This window comes from Triturus cristatus, chromosome 3_1 (assembly GCF_964204655.1).
Source record: "Triturus cristatus chromosome 3_1, aTriCri1.1, whole genome shotgun sequence".
Taxonomy (NCBI): domain Eukaryota; kingdom Metazoa; phylum Chordata; class Amphibia; order Caudata; family Salamandridae; genus Triturus; species Triturus cristatus.
Genome location: NC_140583.1, coordinates 443,737,091 through 443,764,739, shown reverse-complemented (window position 1 = coordinate 443,764,739; position 27,649 = coordinate 443,737,091). Strand labels below are relative to the sequence as shown.

The following is a 27,649-nucleotide window of genomic DNA, read 5'->3' as shown; positions in this document are numbered from 1 at the left end:
AAACCTAAATCCACGATCTGTACATGTGAAGGCGCAGTGTGAGGCGCACACTGCATATTAGCATCAATGCACTATGTAAGCCTTCCCTGCACACCCTCAGCCATCAGTCTGCACATCTTACACCTAGCAAATGTAAAGCCACGATCAGTATACACACTCACAAGGCATGCTCTGTATATTAACAGCAGTGCACTGCGTAGACCCTTTCTATACATACAGTCAACACTCAATCATACTATGCACTCACATCCTACCTCACACAAATTCAAATCCCGAGGTACCCTCCACTATGCTCTAAAAAGCTCACTCCGCATGCTCACCTCCACACTTTATATGATTAGTCAGGCTCTGCCCACCCTCAATCACATTCTGCACAGATATGCCATTCTTACCTTCGCTATGTGGAAGGCACAGAATAAGAGCAGTTAGTTATGTGGAGAGAGGACGTGGGTTTAGAAGAGATGGCATTCCCACAGACGTTGGGAAAGAGGGGAGTCATCTGAGTGAGTGAAAAACAAGGACTGGCTGGAGCTGTGCGGAAATGGGAGTCACAAAAAAATGGAAAATGAAAAAAGTTACTTCTGCTCACTGCTCCTGCTCGATGCAGGAGTGCAGCTGGAGGTTACAGAATGCTTGCTGGTCTCCACATTTTGCCCTGTCCACATAAATGATCTACGAAGATCACTGAACAGTAAAGAGACACAAATGCTAAGGTTTGCTCTGACTTGGCACAGCAGGGACTTTGTTTGCGGTCATTACTACTGAAAGATACAGTAACTGAATATGAAGAACTATGTGCAGAGATGGAGCAGGCATACAGGCCTGCAAATCAGAAACCTGAGGCTTCAGACGACTACTGCCAATTTCAAATCCTGTAATACCACAACAATCCTCCTTCACCACCACCAAACAGTGTCAGTCCGTCCATCCAGTCAAAATCAGACAGCAGGAGGCCGTCAAATACTATCACCTTTAAGGATGAAGAGGGCCTGAAGGCAATCTGCAGCCAGGTCCAAAGTCCCGAGTTCTGAATCCATACTGACATGTTGGAAAACGTTAGCAACCAAAAGGGAAACTTAACAGGAAGAGAGCAGTTCCTGTAGCTCTATTCAAAACTTAGTCAGCCCTCATTAGCCTTTGTTGACTTCTAGTCAGCAACTGTCTCGAAGATAGGGTCTTATTTAGTGTTGGTGACTGCCCCAAACGCAATAAGAGTGCATTGATGTCAATGGCACTGTAAATGTGGCGGAAGGGACATCCACTAAACTGTGGGAGATGTCCAGTTCTACCCAACATGTAGTAAGGCCCTTAGTTAAGGCATGTGTTCCAGAGAAGGTGGAGGCTTGTGTTTTTTAAGCCGTTTGTGCAGAAGCAGAATGCAGGCGCGACATTAGGGGGGGGGGGTGGAAGAGATTTATTACACCAAGAAAAGTGTCTATAATTTGCCAGTGTCCATTGGATGTAGTGAGATTCACAGCGATGCCGACAAACAAAAACAATTGTTTATGCGAAAAATCCTAAGCTTAAAGTTTATTAGTAAGACTCACAACTTTTCAGAGTTGCTGCGGAGCGTAGTAAAGCCACGTTTTTAAGACAAAATCTGAATCTGTTTGGAAGGTTACATATTTCATTTTGAATTCATGTAAAACGGTTTGAGGCCTTCGCATGAAGGCAGAACCAGAATGAGTTCAAGTCCCATAGATGCTCTGTGCTACTTCCCACGCCAACAATCCCGTCCATCAGCAGGTTAGCCAAGGATGAAGCACAACTTTTAAATACGGGTGGCTACATGCTGCCGATCCCATCATAATAACCCATGGGAAAAGGGAGTCTGAACGAGAAATGCAGTGCTAGTTACCACTACCCGTGTTTTGGAAAAAAAGAACTCATGTAAAGAGAAACGAATAGTAGGGTTTTAACATGTAAAGGTTTCGTTAATTATTTAACAATTCTTTTTTTCTTCATTTCCTTTTCCTTCATTCTCAGAGCTGAACACAGCATGAACTTTTCAGTCACTGGAAAACACGATGAGGACTGGAATGCAGTGTCAGCAAAGGTTAATTGAAAACATTAAAAGGTTACCCAAAACCTATGACTTCGAATAATATTACATCAGCAATGGAGCAAAGCAACAAACAGCAAAACCCTCGCAAGAGCCATTTCTTTACAGAAAACGCAGTTAGGAACTGCATAATTATAAATACGGCCAAATGAGTCAACTCACAACCTTGCTGAGAGGTTTTACAAACACCGCATGACAGGACGCTATATGTGAGAGTAATACAAACGGCTGTACAAACCTCTCAGAACCGAGAATTGATATGCTACAAGACAGCATCTGTGGTGATCTGAAAATCATGAGCTCGAATCCGGCAAGACAGGCTGAGCCTTCCATCCTTCCTTGGTTCGAAAACATAGAACAGTTACTCACATCCAAGCAGTAACATATTTGTACAGCTCCGGGAAACTAGTAAAGTGCTATATGAAAAACAAGCATTTGCAATGCAATAGGTCTCGCATCTGCGAGAGTTTGAGCTATTGGCATTGTAAATGACTAACTGGCACATGCATCAACGTAGGCTTTTGCAATTCCTTAACTGCGATTATTAAGGAATCGCAATTAAGGAATTGCAAAAGCCTATGCATGTAGGAATCACTATAAAAATAGCGATTCCTACCCATTCCTTAATTGCAACTCGCAAATTGCGAGTCGCAATTAAGGAATGCCGTTCCATTCATTCCTATGGGCCTCCAGGCCCATAGGAATGAATTGGAGATTGCATGAGCAATTTGTGAGTACCAGTAGGTAGTCGCAAATTGCTCATGCAATTTCAAGGGTGCAAAGGTGTCAAAATGACACCCTTTTGCACCCCTGAAATTGCTCTGTGCACATATGTTGCACACACACATTGCCTAAGGGCATGTGTGTGCGCGCAACATGAAACTTTGACAAAATGCACAAAAGTGCATTTTTCAAAGTTTTTGCAAATCACCATGAGGTTCAACTGCATGGTAATTTGCTCCCCCTATTAGCGAAATCGCTAATTTTTTCACTTTAATGCATTGCATTTAAGGAATCTCAATTTGGGATTCCTTAAATGCAATCGCAATTTAAGTAATCGCATTTTAGAGATTCCTTAAATTGCGATTTTTGCATTTGGGATGATGCATCCCAAATGCAAAAATACCAGTCGCAAAGGGGCAGATTCTGAGAATCTGCCCGTTTGCGACCGGTTTTTCCTTTGATGCATGTGCCTGATTCAGGAAAATACTAATATGTAGTGGGATTAGTGTGGATTTAAACATTAGAACCTGCATTTCTACATTTTGATTGCTGTTATGTCTATTTTGGCTTAGTTAACATTTGGGCCTACTAGGCCGCAGTACTCAAGATGGCGTTCTCTGAAGCAGATGCCACCATGTGCGCGCCATGATTTCTGCGCATTCCCAGCTAGCTCTGGAGATCACGAGGTGGAATGAACTCCTGACATCGTGTTCCTCGCCCAGGTCGATGTGTTGGGGACTTGACCGCAAGCCAGAAGATGAGCGTATGGGAACCAAGGAAGTGACAAAGAATGAACGTGTCAATAGGACCATTTTGCCTTGAAAAGATACATTTGCCGGTCCCCGCATGGGAATCAGAAGACAGACACTATGCAAAACCAGTTTGCACTGGGAAGAGTGCAATGAACTATTGATAACCACAAACTGTCCAATCAGAACATTTGGTCTGCCCCAAAGTTGCCATATTTTGTAGGAAGTGAGGCACAAAAAGGGTAGAAGAACCCATCATCTGTCATTACGTGTGTGGTATTGAGGGTTGGTTCAGGGGGGGTGCGCGAATTCAAGTTGGAGTTGCGGTCGTGATAGTCTTTGGGCTATTTCTTAGAAGGGAGTTCTTGTTGAGTGGTTGTTCTTTTAAATTTCTAACTTTCTAAATGTCATTAAATTCTATGCGCCAGTCTGGCCGTGGAGTTTATCTATGCTGTGGATTGATATATGGACTTTGCAGAATTGTTGCATGGTATCCTGTATTTTGCCTGACGGTTTGATCCCTGGGTGTGGGTCAGACAGCCTGTCTAGAGGAGTTTTACCGGAGAATGCGGATAACTCCCTGTACGATCTGAAGTTATCGTTGCCTGTTCATTGGTAAATGATTTACTGCATTTTTTCTAAATGTATGTTTAAATGAAATTTCTAAATGCTTGATACTCATTAATAAATCTGAATTTCTAATTATGAACTGCAGTGGATAAATGCAAGTTTAAAAGGGAATGATTAACAATTTAGATAAACAACGTTGAAATAACAAGAAACGAGTTTGTGGTTCTTTAAATTAATCACTGAAAAGATTTAACGATTTCTAGACTTTAAGTGTGTGTTAAGCTGGTTCTCATTCACAATCAACCAGTCCAACTTGTTGGTCCATCGACCAAACAGTGGAGTGCCTTGATGATAAAGTCAGGATTCTGAAAAGTGTATATAGAATGTTTATATAAAGTAGTAAAGAAAAATTATCCCGATAGATAATAAGGTACCCACATGTCCAGCAGCCCCTTCTTCTGTGTACAGATTAGAGTGAGTTTTGTGTGGATGTGAAGTGTGTTGGTGTTATGGGCCCCACCCATGAATGTATGAATGAACCTTTGTGAACAAGAATCTGTGACATAAGAAGAATATGTAAATGTTGTCCCTTGCGCTGGATCACCAGTCTTGAGCTATTGGTCTGAGTTTGCAGTAACACACGTACTAGTAAACCACAATCTGTAAGTTTGGCTTGTGCTGAGAGGATTTGATAAATGATGCTCGATGTGAGCATTAAAATGCTATGTGAAGGTGTTGTATTAGATGGTGAAGTGATACAAAGATACATAAGCATCCATAGCTCTAACACTAATGGGTAGATGGTGTTAAAGGAAGACCTTTCCATTTTGAAGTCTTCCCTTTCTTGGACACATTAGACCATTTTATGCATAGACTTGTTTAAAGCCTTAATGATCGCCTCCTAAGATAGAGGTTTGCCAATTTGGCTAGGTTATTTACGGACTACTACATGTCCTCTAATTTCAGATTGAGCAGCTGAAGAACCAAGCAGTAGGAGTATTAAATACTACTGTGCCTTGAGATATCTTTGTTCCAACAAGCATTGGCAAAACCAGAAGTTCTGGAATTTTGGTCCGGTTGGCTTGCGGATGGCGTTTGCTGATGGTATGCCTTATTGGACAACATTTTTAAAAGAAAAAAAAGGAGAAAAAGATGTAATGAAGAGTTCTCCACGTCGTTTTGTAGGTGCATACATGCAGGATTATTTATTATTTTTTTTATTTACAGATCCAAGGTGGAGCCTTACATTTAAAATAATTCAAGAAAATGCTAATGAAATGTAACCAGCACTAAAGAGCTTTTGAATAGCGGAGAGGCAGGCTGCAATTTGCTGCCCAACTATCCAAATTAAGTATATAATTAATTTTATTATTTTTAAAAAGGATGTCGGGGCAAGGTAGAAGCAATAGGGGAGCAGCAAGGACTGGGCGTAGGATAAAATAAAGTTGGTGGGGAGGAAAAGCAGCACACTTAGGAGAGAGCAGGGGAATTTGTCTGGTAGAAAAAAAAGAGCGAGCAGCACACAAGAGAGACAAATAGAGCACAGGGTGGATATTGGCAGGAAAAGCACACAATAGAGAGCTGGTAAACACATTCACTCTGGGAGTGCCAAACTAAATAGAAAAAAGGAATCCGCTTAAAAGTGGGCAGTGGAAGAGTACAAGTTAGCCAATCAAAAGGATGGTAAAGAGGCTATGCTTGAGAGGAGGGACAAATATAGAAAGAGGAAGGCACGTCATCGAATATGAAGCAAGCAAATTATATTCACAATAAATACCATTCAATGGTAAACAGTGGACTGTAAGTCCACTCCAAGTTCTTGGTAAGCCCATAATACATCTTTCAGACCTAATAAAAATCACCTAACCTATTGTTGTTATCTGGGTTTCTCGAGCATTGTTTGCTGCCATAATCCCACTGAAGACCCACTTTCTAAAAGCAGCCTTGGCTTGCAGAGACCTTCAATGTCCATTAATTGCACCTTTGTGGTGTGCTGGAGTTTAAAGAAATTCAAAAACGTTTGCAGCTTTATAGCTAGCCACATGACAAAAAAAAAAATCTATTTATTATTGATCAATTAAAATTATAGCAAAAAAGGTCAACACATTAACTTTTACATACATGTTAAATTGGGTAGTATTTGCAACACCCTTAAAAAAGAAGCTAGAAAGGAGACCATAGGTTATGCAGTCATTCAGAAGGCAACTATGCCCCTAGCGCTCTGATCCTGAATTGTTGTACCCTGGATATGTATTCCTTCAGGTGTAGGACTGTGTCCCTGGCTTTTTTGGTGGCCTGTAAACCTATAAGTACTTGCCTTTGGCAATGTGGTGCCTACCATAGGGATCAGTCTCTACCATACTACCTTACAGTAGCTTAACAGCGAGGCAATGTGGTGCCTACCATAGGGATCAGTCTCTACCATACTACCTTACAGTAGCTTAACAGCGAGTTATTCAGAGATTTTGGGTACACCTCCGAGAGCAACTACATGGAAATCTTGACTTCCCTACCATAGATTCTCTGTCGAGGCCGGAGCCCTTGGCTAAGGCACATCACTTTCTGGCCGTGGTGTAACAATTTACTTGGCTTATACTTAAAATCGAGGTCATTGGTACTCTTTAGACATGGAGGGCTCCATGTTGATGTCAAACACATTTTCAACGTCATGGGCAACTGTTTAATGCTGAAGATCTGCTTATTATTTCCTGGATCTACATCTTATGCCTCCATTAGTACGGATGTTGAGGGAGCCAGCAAACTAGCAAAAAAAATATAATTTTAAGATTATTATAGGTATTGGAGGTCACCATGACTTAGGTTGACCATAGCTCCTCGACAGCCCTTTCATTATACCGACTTCAGTGCTTATTTAGAGTCTGCGTTTTCAGGTGAACACGGGTACTCATTTTGGGAACTGGGACTTATTTTTTTTTTTATCAATTAACTTTGACTAAGAGAAAGAAATGCAGAAAGGCCAGGCCCTATGCCCAAACTGTAAGGCCATGGTCGAAGGACATGTACTGTATGGCTAGCAAGTCCCCTAGGGTAGGTTAGGTCCTGTGGAGACCCTTATTGCAGGATTCTAAGTTATGGGGCCAGTCACAGATACGCACAACCAAAGGCGGTGCACTGCCAGGTTTGGCCACCCAGAGTGGATTGGACACCCGTTCTTAACGGTCAGGCTCAGTGGCCAACCCCGCTGTGTACTCCAAAGCCCATGTCCTATGGGAGTTGGAAGACCATGGCAGGTTGGGTGATCATTCCAACTCATATTCACCCCTTAATCAACAAGCATTGGCATAGCAAATAGGTCTCACCTTTGGGACCCTAGAAGTGTTTAGCCAGAGCTATTGGCTTTGCCAATCGGCGCTGCATAATCTCATGAGATACTTCTTGCTAGGCCCGACCTATAAATGGGGTAACCAGCACATCTGCCACTCTTTTCTTCTGTTACTCAAAAAACCCTTGCCGAAAGAGATGCATTTTGACTTGTTTGCAGCAGAATTACAGCACAGACAGTAGTGACTTAGCCAGAAAAAGGGTCGTTGTTTACTTATTCCAATTAAAATAAATATTCCATACAATAATACAGGTGTATCATTTGTACAACACGAGTAGGAACCTGTTGCACCATGGAAAGCTATGCAGGGTAGAGAGATTATTCAGTCCTAGTTTTATTACCTTTCCGTACTCATAAGCATATTGGGTTATTATACAAGATGCAGTTGAACATTGCAAATTGGATTGTATGAGATGCTCACAACCCAACGTAAAACAACTTCAGTTTGCCACAAACTCCTGACCCAGATCACAAAGACTGTAATTTGTATTTGACGTCACAGGATAGTATGATGTGTCCCTGAAACTTGCTATTTTGTTAATACATATATATGTGCACAGAAGCACAATTTGTTTTTTTAATTATGGTGGCGTTCCCTGTAGTTGTAATGCAATATAGTATACCCTTGGACAAAATAAATAGAAAGTGTGTTGCAGCAAAATGTGAAGGTTTTGGCCACAGATTAATAAATGAACATAGTTTCCTAGCTCTCTAAAAAACAAGCATTCGCAATGCAACAGGTCTCGCATTTACGCGAGTTGGAGCTATTGGCATTGTAAATGACAATGTGTTTCATTTAGGTTTCAAAAACCAAAACATAAATAAAAGGCATTGTCATTTACGTCAATAGCTCAAACTCACGTAAATGCGAGACCTGTTGCATTGCAAATGCTTGTTTAGATTCAGCCAGCAGGGTCAGAGTACTGGCGGAGAGGAAGCCCCGCAACAGACCATACCATACGACTGGCTTTCCGCAGCCCTGCAGGCCTTTGACAGGCATCAACCAGCCTGCCCAACAATCTGCTAGTTCCCCCACAGGGCCTGCACGCACCACTGCCTGGCACCGCGTGAGCAATGCGCGTGATTGGTTCACATAGTTATTTTCATGGGACATCGTACCAGAAAAAAAAAGAAGCTGTGTTGGAGTGATGTTTTAAAGCTAAAGCAAAATTACAGTCTGTAAAGTATGCTAAGTGGCGTGTTTTCAGAAGACTCATAGGTAAGATTTTACAGGATTACTTCAAATGGGATTAGAATAGAACAGTGATGTATATTAGGGAAGAAATCACCATATTCCTGTACTTCTACCCTTATCAGTGCATACTTTAGACAGTAAATGTAAGCAGAAACGCTAAAACAAGCTCTGCAGCTGCCCGATGACCCCTGAATGAGAAAGTACACAAACAAAAAAAAGCAGTGTAAAAATTAAGATGGACGATTTTTATGTGACGTTCTACTGAAGAATCATGTCGTACGAGCAGTTACAGCCTATGCTGCTTGCAACCTAAACAAATTGCTTGAAAGATGGGGAAAGAATAACTAAATGTGTGCTTTTATACAGCAAACAATCTATCATTGAAATCAAGGCAATCAGAAGTGGCATCCCGTGCAGAGAAAGAAAGTTGGGTATTTCAGATAAAAAACAAGCATGCTTCCCTATGGTAGATAATCTGCTGCCTCGAGAAGAAAATAAAGGGAATATATAGATACCATGAAATTAGGGAAAGAACAATTTAAGCATAGCATCTGAAGTAAAACTGAAAGCACAGCGTCCACATGAAAGGCTCTGCAGGGAGAGAGGGAGATAGTTGGGACGCTGGGATGAGCAGTTGGACCCTCCTGTGGCAAGAGGACAAATGCTCACTGCAGCAGGCTGCCCCCTTCCTCCACAACAGTTTCTAGGCAAGCAGCCTTGAGGAGGGACGGGGGAGTTCACAACGTTTAACACCACCACGCTTCTGATCAAAGCCTGCTTCCAAGTGCAATAAACACCACATTACCCCATTGACAGCCAGGGCTTCTAATGCAACAGCACTCTGCAAAATTAAAAAAGTATCATTTGGAGCGAGGGTTAGGAAGACAGATTTCAGGTTTAAGGTGTGAGTGAGTGGCCGAGAACAGGAAATGCTCGCTCCGAGACTGGGAGTGGGGGGGCTGAAACGACGAGAGGCACCCAAGGGGCTACTAGGAATAAGCAAAAAAAAAAAAAAAAACAAGGGCTGCAGGGGCTTGCATGATGCCGCCGAACCGGACTGCAATATGCCACTCCTGGATGGTGCCACACTTGAGGCTGGACTGAAATAACCTGCATGTCCAAGAGAAAGCGCTTAGAAGCTAAAGATACAGTTACATGAGGAGCATTTTCTGGATGCAGCCGCTTATATAAATAATAATTTGGACAATTTACAAAAAATAGCTTGCAAAAAGTGAGGCAGGCGGACCTATATGGTAAACAGGTTGCAATATTCCACAGTTAGCCTGCAGCAGCATCAGAGGGGGAGGTGTGTACCAAAAATAACCATTTAACCTTCAGCTAAAATCACTGCCAACATTTATGTTAAAAAAAAAAAAAATCTCTCACGTCATGTGTCATATCAAACGTCGATTCGTTCCTGAAAACGCCGCTGCTTGTTCTAGAAGCGCGATCTTGTGAATTAGGAGCCCGGGTGTGGGACTTCCCAGGGTCACTCCATTCAAGGCGAGAGTCAGCTCCTGCCGGGCCCAGTAGAAAGTCAAAGCCTGGATCGCCCGCTTCCTCAGCCGCCCTATAGCGACAAATATATTGTTTTTTGTTTTATTTCTCTGGCCCTCTGAAGTGGCTCACATCACCCTGTTTACAAACACGCAGTTCGATGGCCGCCGCAGGCCTCTGTAGTCTGACAGGCGTCCCAGAGAGGAAATGTTGAAGTGATGCATCGCGACGGATAGTCACCAGGCCTCTGTCGCCCAACTGTCCTGGCCGTAGCATCAGAGAGAAAATGTTACATTCCTGCACGTCCGGGCAGTTGTAGGCCTGGCGCCGCTGCTTGTACGATTAGGGGGAGGGGAATGAGGGGCGACTTGGGCAGCGGTGTCTGGGGGTCTTTGAAGGTGCGGATAAGCATGTGTCCTGTACTAATAGCAGGACAAACACAACCAGGACATCAGCAAGGGTAAACTCCCAGGGCCAGACATAATGGGATGTTTTTGGTACCCACTTCAGTCTTTACGTAAAGAAGTCAGCTTGTCCAGCCGGGGCCTTGAGCAGCAACAGTTGTAAGTGGGGTTTCACTGGAGGTCGTGGAAATGACGGCAAAAGAAACTGAATCTGAGCAAAATAGTGAAATGCACAAAGGATGGAGAAACAAAGATTTATTTACTGAAGCTTTGTTCCGTCGCAAGGTGATGACAAGTGCTCACCAGGCAGCCACGGCAGAACAACGAAAGAACGCACGCAAAGTGAAAGTAATCATTTCGCGGCCGCTTTGATGTTCTCAGTGGCCGCGCGGCTCACTGAGAACATCAAAGCGGCCGCGAAATGACACGCAGGCTGCCAAACGGTGCGCGCGCCCGGCGCACATGCACTGAAGTTGGCGGCCTGAAAGCACTGGTTTGCACTTCCAGATCCCCCTTTTACAAAAGCTCTCGCGAGAGCAGTGCTAAAGCGCTGTCTCAGGCGAGGCCTAAAAAAACCAGAAGGGGGCACTCTGATTTGAACCAGGGACCTGTTAATCTGCAATCCAATGTGTTTTCACTAAGCTATAGCCTCTATTTATGTAGATTTCTCCCTCTAGTGGTCATGACTGTTCATGCAGCAGTGTTCTGTGCAGAGCTGATAACGGATATATTCTCTTACGGCAAGCACAGACAGTAGCCTGACGCCAGTGTGTTGTCGACGCAAAGTCAAACTGCAACAAATCAATGAACTAGAAAGGAGAGTTGGTTGCACCAAGGGTTCTACCTGGATCGCAGAAGTTGTGTGGTTTTGTAGCTGCGGTTGGTTTAAATTCCGCCAATATGTATCCTTTGCACAAATGCCGGTCTCACTGCTTTTCATTCATAAATTCCTATCCATCAATGTTAGTTAATGTGGTAAACACATTTGTGTTGCAGTGGTATTTTATGCATAAGTTGGAGGATTCGGCTGCACGCCTTCCTTTTAGCAACACAGCGCCCTCTTCACGGCCGCTGTGCTTCATGAAGCATGGTAAGTCGGTGGCTGTGCTGATGAAAGGCATGTGTCCGCACACGCACCCACAGAAGTGCCTATTGCACTGGAACAAGATCAAATTTAGCCTCTGATCAATATCCTGGCAAATATCCGTCTTGTAAAAAAACACAAATAGTATTTTTCCGTTAAAGCCCTGTTTTGAAGTCAGAGGGAGCAGCGTGGACCTTTGTTAGCAACACAACACTGTCTTCACGCCCGCTGCGCTTCATGAAACATGAAGCGCGATGGGCCGGTGGCCGTGAAGCCACCGGCAACGAAAATACAACAATAATAATAGCACAGTGTGGGCAACGAGAATACAAACAATAATGGAACAATGTGGGAGAAACAGCACAGGGTCTTGGAGGCAGGAGGGAGAGAAACAGCACAGGGTCTTGTGGCGGGGGAGAAACAGCAAAGGGTCTTGGTAGCATCTTGGTGGCAGGGGGGAGAAACAGCACAGGTCTTGGTGGCAGGGGGAGAAACAGTACAGGATCTTGGTGGTAAGGGGGAACAAGCATTGGCATAGCCAATAGGTCTCGCCTTTGGGACCTTATAGGTGTTTAGTTATCCAGCACAGTATCCTTGGTGCAACAACATCAAGTGTTGCATGGCTAAACACTTATAAGGTCCTAAAAGCGAGACCTATTGGCTATGCCAATGCTTGTTAATACGCAAGGGGTGACGCTGTCCATGGCCAACAGAAGTGAAACTTAATTGGAAGGAGGGCACAGACTACGTTTAAGCGTTGTTGAATAAACGGTGATGGGACCTTGGGCCGTAGTAAAGCTGGAAACGTATAAATGCACAATAAAAACACAGAGATTGCAGAAGAGGCGAGTGTGTTGATGACCGTGACAGCAGGCGCACAGTGAAGATTGAGACCGTACAGGGTGGAAACGTCAGGTGAGACACACAATAAGAACGTAAAGATAAGCAGAAGAGACTGGCACAGCGCGAGACATGGTAGAAGACCGAAGCGCCGGCAGGGAGCAGCGGTTTAAATATAACGGATTATCTTCAAAAGCCACTTGTTCCGTTTCTTGGAGGGGTTACTATGGCCTTGGGATGCTACTCGACACACTGACCAAACAAGAATGAAAAGCAGAGCCGTCTTATTGGGATCAACATTTCATGACCCGCAGACCACAGCGTAGTGCAATCTCGACCGTTTAAAGCATTGAGGTATCTATCCCATCGATCTTGAGAAAAACGCGGGCAACTGTTAATGGACCAGGTGCTTCGAGAGGAAAAAACTAGACCCATTGTGATCAACTGAACGCATGCAGCAATTGCGCTGCTTGCTCGAGAGAGACGGTACGATAAAGAGTAAAATAAGGCAGTGCGCCTGATACAGCGCTTGGAATACGGACTGCCATCGAAATAAGTTAATCAAGAGCAGCCCTCATTGACTTGCAAATAGTGTGAGAGAACTGCGCCGAGTGAGTGTCAGAGCACACGGTGAGGCGAGTGTATAGCCTGGGGACAGAGTGGTGAGTCAGACAAAGCACTGCAGAGCCACACGGTGCAGAAGCTGGTGTTTGACAGCAGCACCAGGACAAAAACAAGCAGGAAGTGGGATAAGGGAGGGGGTGGCAAATGGTGAGCACTTTCGCGGCCGCTTTGATGTTTTCAGTGGCCGCGCAGCTCACTGAGAACATCAAAGCGGCCGCGAAAGTGCTCACGCAGGCTGACAAATGGTGCGCGCGCCCGGCGCACATGCACTGTTGCTGGAGGCCAGAAAGCACTAGTTTGCACTTCCACATCCCCCGTTTACTAAAGCTCTCGCGAGAGCAGCGCTAAAGTGCTGGCTCAGGCGAGACCTAAAAACAGCACAGGGTCTTGGTGGCGGGGGGAACAGCACAGGGTCTTGGTGGCGGGGGGGGAACAGCACAGGGTCTTGGTGGCGGGGGGGGGGGACAGCACAGGGTCTTGGTGGCGGGGGGGGGACAGCACAGGGTCTTGGTGGCGGGGGGGGGGACAGCACAGGGTCTTGGTGGCGGGGGGGGGACAGCACAGGGTCTTGGTGGCTGGAGGGGGGGGGGGGGAACAGCACAGGGTCTTGGTGGCTGGAGGGGGGGGGGGGGAACAGCACAGGGTCTTGGTGGCTGGAGGGGGGGGGGGGGGAACAGCACAGGGTCTTGGTGGCTGGAGGGGGGGGGGGAACAGCACAGGGTCTTGGTGGCTGGAGGGGGGGGGGGGGGGAACAGCACAGGGTCTTGGTGGCTGGAGGGGGGAGGGGAACAGCACAGGGTCTTGGTGGCTGGAGGGGGGAGGGGAACAGCACAGGGTCGTGGTGGCGGGGGGGGGGTGAACAGCACAGGGTCGTGGTGGCGGGGGGGGGGGGAACAGCACAGGGTCGTGGTGGCGGGGGGGGGGGAACAGCACAGGGTCGTGGTGGCGGGGGGGGGGAACAGCACAGGGTCGTGGCGGCAGGGGGGGGGGAACAGCACAGGGTCGTGGCGGCAGGGGGGGGGGAACAGCACAGGGTGGACAGCACAGGGTCTTGGCGGCAGGGGGGACAGCACAGGGTCTTGGCGGCAGGGGGGACAGCACAGGGTCTTGGCGGCAGGGGGGACAGCACAGGGTCTTGGCGGCAGGGGGGACAGCACAGGGTCTTGGCGGCGGGGGGGACAGCACAGGGTCTTGGCGGCGGGGGGGACAGCACAGGGTCTTGGCGGCGGGGGGGACAGCACAGGGTCTTGGCGGCGGGGGGGACAGCACAGGGTCTTGGCGGCGGGGGGGACAGCACAGGGTCTTGGCGGCGGGGGGGGACAGCACAGGGTCTTGGCGGCGGGGGGGAGAACAGCACAGGGTCTTGGCGGCGGGGGGGAGAACAGCACAGGGTCTTGGCGGCGGGGGGGGAGAACAGCACAGGGTCTTGGCGGCGGGGGGGGAGAACAGCACAGGGTCTTGGCGGCGGGGGGGGAGAACAGCACAGGGTCTTGGCGGCGGGGGGGGAGAACAGCACAGGGTCTTGGCGGCGGGGGGGAGAACAGCACAGGGTCTTGGCGGCGGGGGGGAGAACAGCACAGGGTCTTGGCGGCGGGGGGGGGAGAACAGCACAGGGTCTTGGCGGCGGGGGGGGGAGAACAGCACAGGGTCTTGGCGGCGGGGGGGAGAACAGCACAGGGTCTTGGCGGCGGGGGGGGACAGCACAGGGTCTTGGCGGCGGGGGGGGACAGCACAGGGTCTTGGCGGCGGGGGGGGACAGCACAGGGTCTTGGCGGCGGGGGGGGGGGGACAGCACAGGGTCTTGGCGGCGGGGGGGGGGGGACAGCACAGGGTCTTGGCGGCGGGGGGGGGGGGACAGCACAGGGTCTTGGCGGCGGGGGGGGGGGGACAGCACAGGGTCTTGGCGGCGGGGGGGGGGGGGACAGCACAGGGTCTTGGCGGCGGGAGGGACAGCACAGGGTCTTGGTGGCGGGGGGGACAGCACAGGGTCTTGGTGGCGGGGGGGGACAGCACAGGGTCTTGGTGGCGGGGGGGGACAGCACAGGGTCTTGGTGGCGGGGGGGGACAGCACAGGGTCTTGGTGGCGGGGGGGGACAGCACAGGGTCTTGGTGGCGGGGGGGGACAGCACAGGGTCTTGGTGGCGGGGGGGACAGCACAGGGTCTTGGTGGCGGGGGGGGGACAGCACAGGGTCTTGGTGGCGGGGGGGGACAGCACAGGGTCTTGGTGGCGGGGGGGGACAGCACAGGGTCTTGGTGGCGGGGGGGGGACAGCACAGGGTCTTGGTGGCGGGGGGGGGACAGCACAGGGTCTTGGTGGCGGGGGGGGACAGCACAGGGTCTTGGTGGCGGGGGGGGACAGCACAGGGTCTTGGTGGCGGGGGGGGACAGCACAGGGTCTTGGTGGCGGGGGGGGACAGCACAGGGTCTTGGTGGCGGGGGGGGACAGCACAGGGTCTTGGTGGCGGGGGGGGACAGCACAGGGTCTTGGTGGCGGGGGGGGACAGCACAGGGTCTTGGTGGCGGGGGGGGACAGCACAGGGTCTTGGTGGCGGGGGGGGGACAGCACAGGGTCTTGGTGGCGGGGGGGGACAGCACAGGGTCTTGGTGGCTGGAGGGGGGGGGGGGGACAGCACAGGGTCTTGGTGGCTGGAGGGGGGGGGGGGAACAGCACAGGGTCTTGGTGGCTGGAGGGGGGGGGGACAGCACAGGGTCTTGGTGGCTGGAGGGGGGGGGGGGGGAACAGCACAGGGTCTTGGTGGCTGGAGGGGGGGGGGAACAGCACAGGGTCTTGGTGGCTGGAGGGGGGGGGGAACAGCACAGGGTCTTGGTGGCTGGAGGGGGGAGGGGAACAGCACAGGGTCTTGGTGGCTGGAGGGGGGAGGGGAACAGCACAGGGTCGTGGTGGCGGGGGGGGGGGAACAGCACAGGGTCGTGGTGGCGGGGGGGGGGGAACAGCACAGGGTCGTGGTGGCGGGGGGGGGGGAACAGCACAGGGTCGTGGTGGCGGGGGGGGGGGAACAGCACAGGGTCGTGGTGGCGGGGGGGGGGGGGAACAGCACAGGGTCGTGGCGGCAGGGGGGACAGCACAGGGTCTTGGCGGCAGGGGGGACAGCACAGGGTCTTGGCGGCAGGGGGGACAGCACAGGGTCTTGGCGGCAGGGGGGACAGCACAGGGTCTTGGCGGCAGGGGGGACAGCACAGGGTCTTGGCGGCGGGGGGGACAGCACAGGGTCTTGGCGGCGGGGGGGACAGCACAGGGTCTTGGCGGCGGGGGGGACAGCACAGGGTCTTGGCGGCGGGGGGGACAGCACAGGGTCTTGGCGGCGGGGGGGAGAACAGCACAGGGTCTTGGCGGCGGGGGGGAGAACAGCACAGGGTCTTGGCGGCGGGGGGGAGAACAGCACAGGGTCTTGGCGGCGGGGGGGAGAACAGCACAGGGTCTTGGCGGCGGGGGGGGAGAACAGCACAGGGTCTTGGCGGCGGGGGGGAGAACAGCACAGGGTCTTGGCGGCGGGGGGGAGAACAGCACAGGGTCTTGGCGGCGGGGGGGAGAACAGCACAGGGTCTTGGCGGCGGGGGGGAGAACAGCACAGGGTCTTGGCGGCGGGGGGGAGAACAGCACAGGGTCTTGGCGGCGGGGGGGAGAACAGCACAGGGTCTTGGCGGCGGGGGGGGACAGCACAGGGTCTTGGCGGCGGGGGGGGACAGCACAGGGTCTTGGCGGCGGGGGGGGACAGCACAGGGTCTTGGCGGCGGGGGGGGACAGCACAGGGTCTTGGCGGCGGGGGGGGACAGCACAGGGTCTTGGCGGCGGGGGGGGACAGCACAGGGTCTTGGTGGCGGGGGGGGACAGCACAGGGTCTTGGTGGCGGGGGGGGGACAGCACAGGGTCTTGGTGGCGGGGGGGGGACAGCACAGGGTCTTGGTGGCGGGGGGGGGACAGCACAGGGTCTTGGTGGCGGGGGGGGGACAGCACAGGGTCTTGGTGGCGGGGGGGGACAGCACAGGGTCTTGGTGGCGGGGGGGGACAGCACAGGGTCTTGGTGGCGGGGGGGGACAGCACAGGGTCTTGGTGGCGGGGGGGACAGCACAGGGTCTTGGTGGCGGGGGGGGACAGCACAGGGTCTTGGTGGCGGGGGGGGACAGCACAGGGTCTTGGTGGCGGGGGGGGACAGCACAGGGTCTTGGTGGCGGGGGGGGACAGCACAGGGTCTTGGTGGCGGGGGGGGACAGCACAGGGTCTTGGTGGCGGGGGGGGACAGCACAGGGTCTTGGTGGCGGGGGGGGACAGCACAGGGTCTTGGTGGCGGGGGGGGACAGCACAGGGTCTTGGTGGCGGGGGGGGACAGCACAGGGTCTTGGTGGCGGGGGGGGACAGCACAGGGTCTTGGTGGCGGGGGGGGACAGCACAGGGTCTTGGTGGCGGGGGGGGACAGCACAGGGTCTTGGTGGCGGGGGGGGACAGCACAGGGTCTTGGTGGCGGGGGGGGACAGCACAGGGTCTTGGTGGCGGGGGGGGACAGCACAGGGTCTTGGTGGCCGGGGGGGACAGCACAGGGTCTTGGTGGCCGGGGGGGACAGCACAGGGTCTTGGTGGCCGGGGGGGACAGCACAGGGTCTTGGTGGCCGGGGGGGACAGCACAGGGTCTTGGTGGCCGGGGGGGACAGCACAGGGTCTTGGTGGCCGGGGGGGACAGCACAGGGTCTTGGTGGAGGGGGGGGGGAGGGGGGGGAACAGCACAGGGTCTTGGTGGCGGGGGGGAACAGCACAGGGTCTTGGTGGCGGGGGGGAACAGCACAGGGTCTTGGTGGCGGGGGGGGGAACAGCACAGGGTCTTGGTGGCGGGGGGGGGGGGGGAACAGCACAGGGTCTTGGTGGAGGGGGGGGGAACAGCACAGGGTCTTGGTGGAGGGGGGGGAACAGCACAGGGTCTTGGTGGAGGGGGGGGGGGGAACAGCACAGGGTCGTGGTGGAGGGGGGGGGGAACAGCACAGGGTCGTGGTGGCGGGGGGGGGGGGAACAGCACAGGGTCATGGTGGCGGGGGGGGGAACAGCACAGGGTCATGGTGGCGGGGGGGGGGAACAGCACAGGGTCATGGTGGCGGGGGGGGGGGAACAGCACAGGGTCATGGTGGCGGGGGGGGGAACAGCACAGGGTCTTGGTGGCTGGAGGGGGGGGGAACAGCACAGGGTCTTGGTGGCTGGAGGGGGGGGGGGAACAGCACAGGGTCTTGGTGGCGGGGGGGAACAGCACAGGGTCGTGGTGGCGGGGGGGGGGGGAACAGCACAGGGTCGTGGTGGCGAGGGGGGGGAACAGCACAGGGTCGTGGTGGCGGGGGGGGGGGGGAACAGCACAGGGTCGTGGTGGCGGGGGGGGGGGAACAGCACAGGGTCGTGGTGGCGGGGGGGGGGAACAGCACAGGGTCGTGGTGGCGGGGGGGGGGGGAACAGCACAGGGTCGTGGTGGCGGGGGGGGGGAACAGCACAGGGTCGTGGTGGCGGGGGGGGGGGGAACAGCACAGGGTCGTGGGGGGGGGGGGAACAGCACAGGGTCGTGGTGGCGGGGGGGGGGGGAACAGCACAGGGTCGTGGTGGCGGGGGGGGAACAGCACAGGGTCGTGGTGGCGGGTGGTGAACAGCACAGGGTCGTGGTGGCGGGTGGTGAACAGCACAGGGTCGTGGTGGCGGGTGGTGAACAGCACAGGGTCGTGGTGGCGGGTGGTGAACAGCACAGGGTCGTGGTGGCGGGGGGGGAACAGCACAGGGTCGTGGTGGCGGGGGGGAACAGCACAGGGTCGTGGTGGCGGGGGGGAACAGCACAGGGTCGTGGTGGCGGGGGGGGGAACAGCACAGGGTCGCGGTGGCGGGGGGGGGAACAGCACAGGGTCGCGGTGGCGGGGGGGGGGAACAGCACAGGGTCGCGGTGGCGGGGGGGGGAACAGCACAGGGTCGCGGTGGCGGGGGGGGGAACAGCACAGGGTCGCGGTGGCGGGGGGGGAACAGCACAGGGTCGTGGTGGCGGGGGGGGGGGAACAGCACAGGGTCGTGGTGGCGGGGGGGGGAACAGCACAGGGTCGTGGTGGCGGGGGGGGGAACAGCACAGGGTCGTGGTGGCGGGGGGGGGAACAGCACAGGGTCGTGGTGGCGGGGGGGGGGGGAACAGCACAGGGTCGTGGTGGCGGGGGGGGGGGGAACAGCACAGGGTCGTGGTGGCGGGGGGGGAACAGCACAGGGTCGTGGTGGCGGGGGGGGGGAACAGCACAGGGTCGTGGTGGCGGGGGGGGGGAACAGCACAGGGTCGTGGTGGTGGGGGGGGGAGGGAACAGCACAGGGTCGTGGTGGTGGGGGGGGAACAGCACAGGGTCGTGGTGGTGGGGGGGGGAACAGCACAGGGTCGTGGTGGCGGGGGGGGAACAGCACAGGGTCTTGGTGGCTGGGGGGGGAACAGCACAGGGTCGTGGCAGGGGGGGAATACTACGGGGTCTTGGTGGTGAGGGGGAAATGCTATGGGTACGGGGTCTTTGTGGCTAGGGGGAAATACTACAGGGTCTTGGTGGCGAGGGGAAAATACTACAGGGTCTCGTGGTTGGGGGGGGGGGGGGGAAGACCTGCAGGAAGCACAAGCAGAGGCCAGCAAGTAGCCACTGAGCGAAATGTGTAGGGGCAGGAAGAGGCACATGGGCAACTGTGAGCAATAAGTGGTGCAGTAGGTGTAGAGAAGTATGTGCTGGGGACAGCTGGAAAACAAGCACTCATTCAGTGCTTATCACCCAAAATAAGTTGTGCTTGAAAAGTAAGCAAATCGAAGGATGCAAGTAATGAGTGCATTCTCTGGAGTAGGGTCAAACACAAGGAGACTAAGGAAAACCAACACAAGCCAACTAACGAAAAAAGCAAGCAAATCAGATTTTCAGTAAAGCCATCAAGTGGGCAGGCTCTTCGACCTCTGTAAGCTGACAATAGGTCTTTTTACAAACAGACCGCTTGTGCTGTCGGATAGCGAGACCTAAAATGAGGCTCTCTACCCTCACTGGCATACCCAACAGCAACCCGGAATAAACAAACCGAATAAATCCTTAAACTCCATAACATTTAACAACATATAGCTATTATAAGCCCTCAACACAGTTGCACCATTGCAGATAATCCTTTAACAGAATCAGCACTTCAAATGGTTCATACTCATTTATCAAACTAAAGCGAGCAAACAAATCTTATGCCACAATCGTGCTATGTATAGTCCAGTTTGGGAAGACTAGCATTCAAATGATAAGTAGAGTACGATATGTTCCTGGCTGCACAAATGAAAGAAACCACACACACCTAAGCAACTTGTCGATAATACAGGGCACTAAAAACCCTCGAACAATCAAAGTACAGTAGTTAGAAGACCCAATAAGCTCACTTAAGCAGCACCTAAAAAGTACCCGTCTTGGAAAATACAATCACTTCTTAACACTCCCACTTGCCATTATTATTAACAAACAGAACCTTAGGATAACTACTTCTCCACGTGAAGAATAACTCTTAGAAATCAATCTAATCTCCACTCATATCTATTACATAAATATCCAGTCAACTTATTTTTACTAAATCACTAGTCAATATGCCTCTTATTGTATAAACTACACACGCCCGTTTACAGTGCATTAAATTGCTGGTTTTCATTTACAACACCCTAGACTGTCACCCAAACGTTTCAATCACTACCAGTGTTTGTAGTCTCCTGTGGAACTGATACATATATATTTTTATTAGTAAACACGCACACAAACGCTGCTGCCTTCTCTACCCCTACTGCTCTGTATCTCGACTGTCCCTTTGGTAAAAAAAAAAAAGTTCTGAATTACTCTTTACCTAGTCGACACGTTCACAAGGTGAAATAAATGACCATAGAAAACTGGTAAAAAAGTTGGATTAAGTATATTTGGACCAGCATAATAAGAGACAGAAGCTGTGTTGGCAATTCCACGCCCCATCACTGACTGAGCTGCCGGCAGAGACTTCCGTAAATTTCAAAATGCCTATGACATTTGATTGCACGGTGTTTTCCGAAGAAAGCAGAGTGTAGTGAATTGAATAGGTGCCTAACACTGTGAGGAATGTATGAGTCATGGATTACATACTTAAGCATTAGTAATGAGCAGTCAATGTGTGTCAACGTCTTGTAAACGGTAAGAAGCAAAGGAGAAGGGCGTTAGGGTAGAACACGAAAAGCCGTGGTGCACTATAAAGTATTACATATTTTTCAACATCATCCTGGTCTTGAAAGTATCCCCAAAAGCACCGATGGATGTTTTCTCTGTGAACCATCAGTTCCCGACCTACCGTAAGCCATAGAGGGGCTGCGGACAGCTGTGAATTCTTCCCACCCATCGTTTCAAAAAGCCTTAAACCAACGCACAACAAAGCATGATGCGTGTAAACGGACCACCTACCCAAAGTCTGTATCCTTAACTTGACCGTGCCACAGCAGTCAAAGATGAATCAAAGCAATAAAACTAAAAGCTTCAAACCATTCCAACCCCGGCACGCATGCGCCTACAAGGAGTGACAGAAATCTTACAAGTGCGCAAGCGCAACCTCTTATAGAAATGACAATAAAAACAGGACAATAGGGAAGCAATTCGTACAAACATGTTCACTATAAAAGCAATCGCCAAATTACACAAAGATGTTAAATTCAGTGGAATTAAGATCATTGACTTTTCTTAATAGAATACGCAAATATAGTTCTATTGAATGCTTCTGTATTATAACAGCTTCCCTAAGATTTTGCTTTATTGATATTTGTGAAGATGTTTTCTTTTACAAAACGAGGAATTTTAATACACGTTCATAAAAATGTATCTGTAACAAAATTTGCTGAACATTTCTGAATGTTTTCCTGCTGATTTATATGACCTCCCATGAATACATTGCACCTCAAAGATGGCCACCGCTTTTGATTACGTCCTCTTTGATGGGTTCGTAGTCCCATTACGGAACACCCCAGCAGTAAACGTACTTTCACGAAACCGAGAAATTAACAGTTAATCACCCGAAGGTAGTGTTCTTGGTTAGGTGGAGTACTAGCTCTAGAAGTGGTCCGCCCAACAAATAAACAGGGAGAGCAGAGCCAGGGTTCTGGGTGAGCCAGCCCTGAAAATCGTTGGCATCAAAATCAAACAACAAAATCATGTGAAAATATGATAGTCTCTTAAAAATGAAATAAGCAGCGATAATGCCAGTATGTCTGGCTTTAAAGCAATATTTGTGTGGAAGCAAAGAACGACATAATAATATTGGGGTAGGTTAAAAGGTAAGGTGAGAGTTGAACTTCAAGCCAGTTATAAACATTCAAGAAGATAAATGTCTGTCCTCCTTCCAGCTGAGCTTCTGCCAGAGAAAAACACCATCAATTATATACTTATAGAGTTGGACACTTTTGTTGCATTGCAATGTATGTGTGTGCCCGTAAAAGTTCAGGTTCAGCCAGCTGTATAAATAAAATAATCACAGCTGTGTGAAGGACAAGCAGTTTTTGTGTGCAAGTACAGAACTTCCGCGCAATCAAAACATGTACTCTTGACTCCCAACATGTGAGCGGAGGCAAAGCCTCTCTAGTAATGCTCACATAATTGTCTGGTGACAGTTGTACTGTCGAGACAGACCATAATGAAGCTCTGAAAAATGAAGTATTTGCCTAGAATTACATAATTTGGTCAAGTATTAAAGCCAGGATTGGTCCCAGATTATCTGTTCCATGCAGCCTAGTACCTTCAGTCAGTACCTGTTGAACATTGGCTTAGTTCCGGTGTCCTACATTCCTTCATCTGTCCAGGTATTCCCTTCTCTTTATATCAGCACCTCTAATCATCTGTGGACCAGCCATCCCATATTTTCCCAAACCTTTGGGGCATCCTCTTCCCTCTTATACCAGTATTTCTTTACAATGGCATATATTCACTACCCTCAGCCAATCCTATATTAGTGGATGCATTGCGTTAGCTCATAGTACCCCCAGGGGCACCCCGCTGTCCCCCCTCCCCCATAATAGGTTACCCAAATAACACACACAAGACAGTTGGTGTTGGGTAACAATGCTGCAGGTTTATTACATAATTCCAGAATATGTAATGGGTGGGTTATCTTACGGGCGATCCAAGGGCAGGCAACCAACTGGGTCGTCTGCCCGCCTGATGAGCCGGGCAGCGCGGGAGCGAGGCCTGCCGTTGCTGCCCTCCAGGTGATTCTTTCTATGATCACGTGCCGTTGGTAATTCTACTCACGCCCCTCTATCGGGGCGGAGCGTCGCATAGCAAGCCCCCGGTTGTTCAGGCCCACAACCGCCCGCAGGACTAGCGGGGCGCCGACACGGCTTCCGGGACCTCCCTTGAGGCTCCTCGTTTTGGCTCAGGCACCCCCTCTGGTGCAGCGCAGAGGTACCCTTTGTACCGGCCTGCTTCCAGATCGCCCTGTAACTCCGCCTGCAACGAAAAAGAAAACATTACAACGCTCAGAAACCCCCCCCCCACCCAATGCCTACGCCGGGTAAGCGGTAGGGAGGGAAAAGGCGAGGTGGGCGACAAAGAGGTCGCCAGGAAGGGTGGGGGAAGGCTAAATAGCCTCCCCCTCAAACCAGGGCCAGGAAGTGACACGCATTGCGCGTCACTTCCCGCCCAGCCAAAGGAGGGGGGCTCCGGTCTGCGTCCCCGCCCCCCCCAGTGGGAGGGGGTGGGGAGGGGTGACCGATGCCCCGGGGCAACTAATGCGCCGACCGCCGAGTGGCCCCCTGCGGGGGCCGCGGTTAGCGGCATAGTACCCCCGGGGGCACCCCGCTGTCCCCCCTCCCCCATAATAGGTTACCCAAATGACACACACAAGACAGTTGGTGTTGGGTAACAATGCTGCAGGTTTATTACATAATTCCAGAATATGTAATGGGTGGGTTATCTTACGGGCGATCCAAGGGCAGGCAACCAACTGGGTCGTCTGCCCGCCTGATGAACCGGGCAGCGCGGGAGCGAGGCCCGCCATTGCTGCCCTCCAGGTGATTCTTTCTATGATCACGTGCCGTTGGAAATTCTACTCACGCCCCCCTATCGGGGCGGAGCGTCACATAGCAAGCCCCCGGTTGTTCAGGCACACAACCGCCCGCAGGACTAGCGGGGCGCCGACACAGCTTCCGGGACCTCCCTTGAGGCTCCTCGTTTTGGCTCAGGCACCCCCTCTGGTGCCGCGCAGAGGTACCCTTTGGACCGGCCTGCTTCCAGATCGCCCTGTAACTCCGCCACAGCCCTGGAGGCGGCTCACCGTCGCCGCCAGGGCCCCCCACCAACATAGTTCTACCTGCACCCTCTCATCTCCAATGCTTCGCTTAAATCTAATAGAAACAGGTCCATGCCTACTTGGGAAAGGTGTACCCCATCTAAGTCGAAGTACCCCTTTATATTCCCCCTAATCATCTCGTGGCGAAGGAAAGACCGCGGCCCCCGCAGGGGGCCAATAGTCGGTCGGCGCCTTAGTGGCCCCGGGGCACCGGTCACCCCTCCCCACCCTCTCCCACTGGGGGGGGGGGCGGGGATGCAGACCGGAGCCCCCCTCCTCTGGCTGGGCCGGAAGTGACGCTCAATGCGTGTCACTTCCTGGCCCTGGTGTGAGGGGGAGGCTATTTAGCCTTCCCCCACCCTTCCTGGCGAGCGGCATTTCTGTAAAATTTTTCTTTTAGCCAATAGAAAACCCAGGTTGATAAGAAGTTTCTTGTACAAAATGATATCTGAATTCCCCCATATTCCCCGCACCACTTAGGGTGCCTGTCCATCTATCCATGCGACCGCTGCTTCCTCTAGTCTTTTCCCTACCCCCTGCTAGAATGGTTGGAGTTTCGGGCTATCTCATAACATGTGTATGAATGAGCTCTTCTGACCACAGGTGCGTAAATACTTATCATCCCCACTGATGCAGCGGTGTTTACCAGCTCTACACATTCATACACACAACACTCAATTTGGGCCCATATACATTCATACATTCGGTGAGCTAGTAAATATCCACTGGTCATCAATTTTGTTTACCCTAGGAAACTCTTATACCAGTATTCTTACCATTCCTATCTCCTGAGTAAATGCACGGACGAAAAGATCTAGTAGAAGTTTAGAATAGGGAGGAAATACAATAATGCATTTAACTTCTATTCGAAAGAATCACAGACTCAGAAGGAGTTTCAAAAGTTTATCTGAATTAATACATTTTGTGAGTCAAAGCAGAATACACATGGATAATTCCAGAATTCTTCATCAGGAAAAATAGTACAGTTAGCTTATAATCAATTTGCATTAATAAGTTATTGCAATGACAGCACCTGAGGAGAGAAAGGATAGAGAACAAGTACGGAGCATTTACCCTACAGTTATATTTACCTAGAAATGGTGTGAGGACCCCGACATCAGAGTGTCAAAGATTCAGGATCAGCTCAGGACAGGGAAGGTGACCTCTTCTAGTGTGATGCCAGAGTTACATTCCTCTCTTGTGCTACTCTCTCCGGCTCTGGCTCGTCTGGACCCCTTCCTAGATGTGCCTCCTCGGTTGTTCTGTGAATTTCCCTAGTGTTGGATTCTTCAGTGAGATTGCAGCAAAATCAGAGAGCATCTCAGCATAGCATCAGCATCTCAGCATCAAGTGTGTCTAACTAACTAGAACTTACCTCTGTTATACCAATTCAAATGTATGATCCACCCTCAAATGTTTCAATTCCATGTTCACCTGCAATTTGATTGGGCCAAGCAGTGGGGTGAGGACATCACACCATACTAAGTGCAATATTTTTCTTTAGTCTATTGTCTAACTCCCCGCCCCTTAATTTTAATACCCACAAGCTTTATTCCCACAAGCATTTCATATGTGGATCGATAAGTGTATTACAATGTAGCGTCCTCTTCCTCTCGTATGGTCAAATCCTTTCAGTTCCTCTTCCAAATGAGTAATGTTTTTAATATATCTTCCAATCTCTACACTCTTTTCAGGTATATACGTGCAACAAAGTTGCGCTTTCAGCATTTTACAGACTCCACCCTCTTTTGCCAATAAGATATCGAGGGCAAGTCTATTTTTCAAAACCATAGATCTAACAGCAACTAACTCTGTATTGATCAGTAAAAAGTCCTCCAGCAGTGTCAGTAGATAACCGATCAACTACTGTTGACAATTGACAGAATTTTTGAGAATTCAGCAGAACCCAGACTGAAGGTATCAATGCACCAAATATATCACCTACTATTTCAGAAAAACTAGCTCTTTTATATCTTATTAGTCCACTACTGTCCATATTGCTTCCAGTGATTCTTTTAACATGATAGACTTTAGGGAATACTATTCCGAAATAGCAACTCCCATACCAGTGATCAGGCAACCTAAAATAGGCTTTGTTTCCACAAATATAATACATTCCAGGAAATACTGGATCAGTTCCTCCTTTTAGTACCGAACCCCCAATTACTAGGAAGTTATGTTCACATTCACTGGAACCAATAAATACATTGTAACATTCTGTTCTAAGTTTATGGAGACAGATTTTCCCTTTCTTTTCAAAATCCAAAGACATAGCAGCATGAGTCTTGCCAGTTGCCAAAAGATTTTCCCCTTCAGCCCATTTAGGTATCTGGGGTTTCGGTTCAAAGGCCCACCTTTGGAAATCCTGTCTCCTGTGTTCTACTAAATTCAAAAATATATTTTCTTCTTCATGTAATTTACAGGTTAAGGTACGCTTATGTGCGTCAGCTATATCTATTGTCTTCATTGTTAGGAAATATTCACCCATGATTTGTGAGTCTCTAGTACTGAGGACAGGGTTCAGGCTCATTCGTATGGGAACTTCTGAAAATATTACATCTACATTTGAATAATAATACTGCAGTTTTCCAGTTCTATATACTAAGCTAGCCAGTACACTACATGAGATACCATATGTCAAGGGTAAATGATGATAAGTTACCCCTTCAGCTACTGAATTTGGCAATTTCATGCAAACATAACAATCACTAACCTCCATAGTTTCTACATAATGGACTAAGAGATTTACAAATACATTTAAATCAGTTTCATTCTTCTCTACAGTGTGGTGTAAATCTAACTCATCTGGTGTTTCTAAGTCTACTCTATCTCCTTTAATATTTGCTACTTCTGTGTGTGCATTAGTACTATTCTGTTTGTCAGTAACCATCAAATAGGGAATGACTTTTGCTAATATTATCCATATTACAAGGACTAATATTAAACTACATATACAGATTCTACAACACTTCTTTATACAGCTTTGTTTTGGGTTTCCAGTAACTTTATCATCATTTTTGCCAAGAAGATTTGTCTCTTCTTTAATTCAGAACCTGATATGAGATAACACCTTCAGCGTCTTCTCTCTTCAAGTCAGTCTCACTTCTTCCTCAATTTGTTCAACATTCAGTTCTTCAACACTTTCTTCATTTAAATCGAGGTTTTCAAAGTCTTCAAGAATAACATATGTTGGGGCGTGGCCAACCGCCAACGGGAATGGCTGCTCTTTAGTGTTTCTCCGGAGTG

At 50.5% G+C, this 27,649-nt stretch overlaps 1 protein-coding gene across 1 annotated transcript in view; it reads right to left on the bottom strand.

Annotated features, from left to right (window-relative positions):
• Nucleotides 1-21,671, bottom strand: part of LOC146860382 (CDC42 small effector protein 2-B-like) — a 192,348-nt gene extending 170,677 nt beyond the window's left edge. Inside the window, exon 1 of the mRNA XM_085644241.1 lies at nucleotides 21,532-21,671. The gene's annotated coding sequence lies outside the window, so the exon portion shown is untranslated. The remainder of the gene's footprint in view (nucleotides 1-21,531) is intronic.
• Between the last annotated feature and the right edge of the window lie 5,978 nt (nucleotides 21,672-27,649).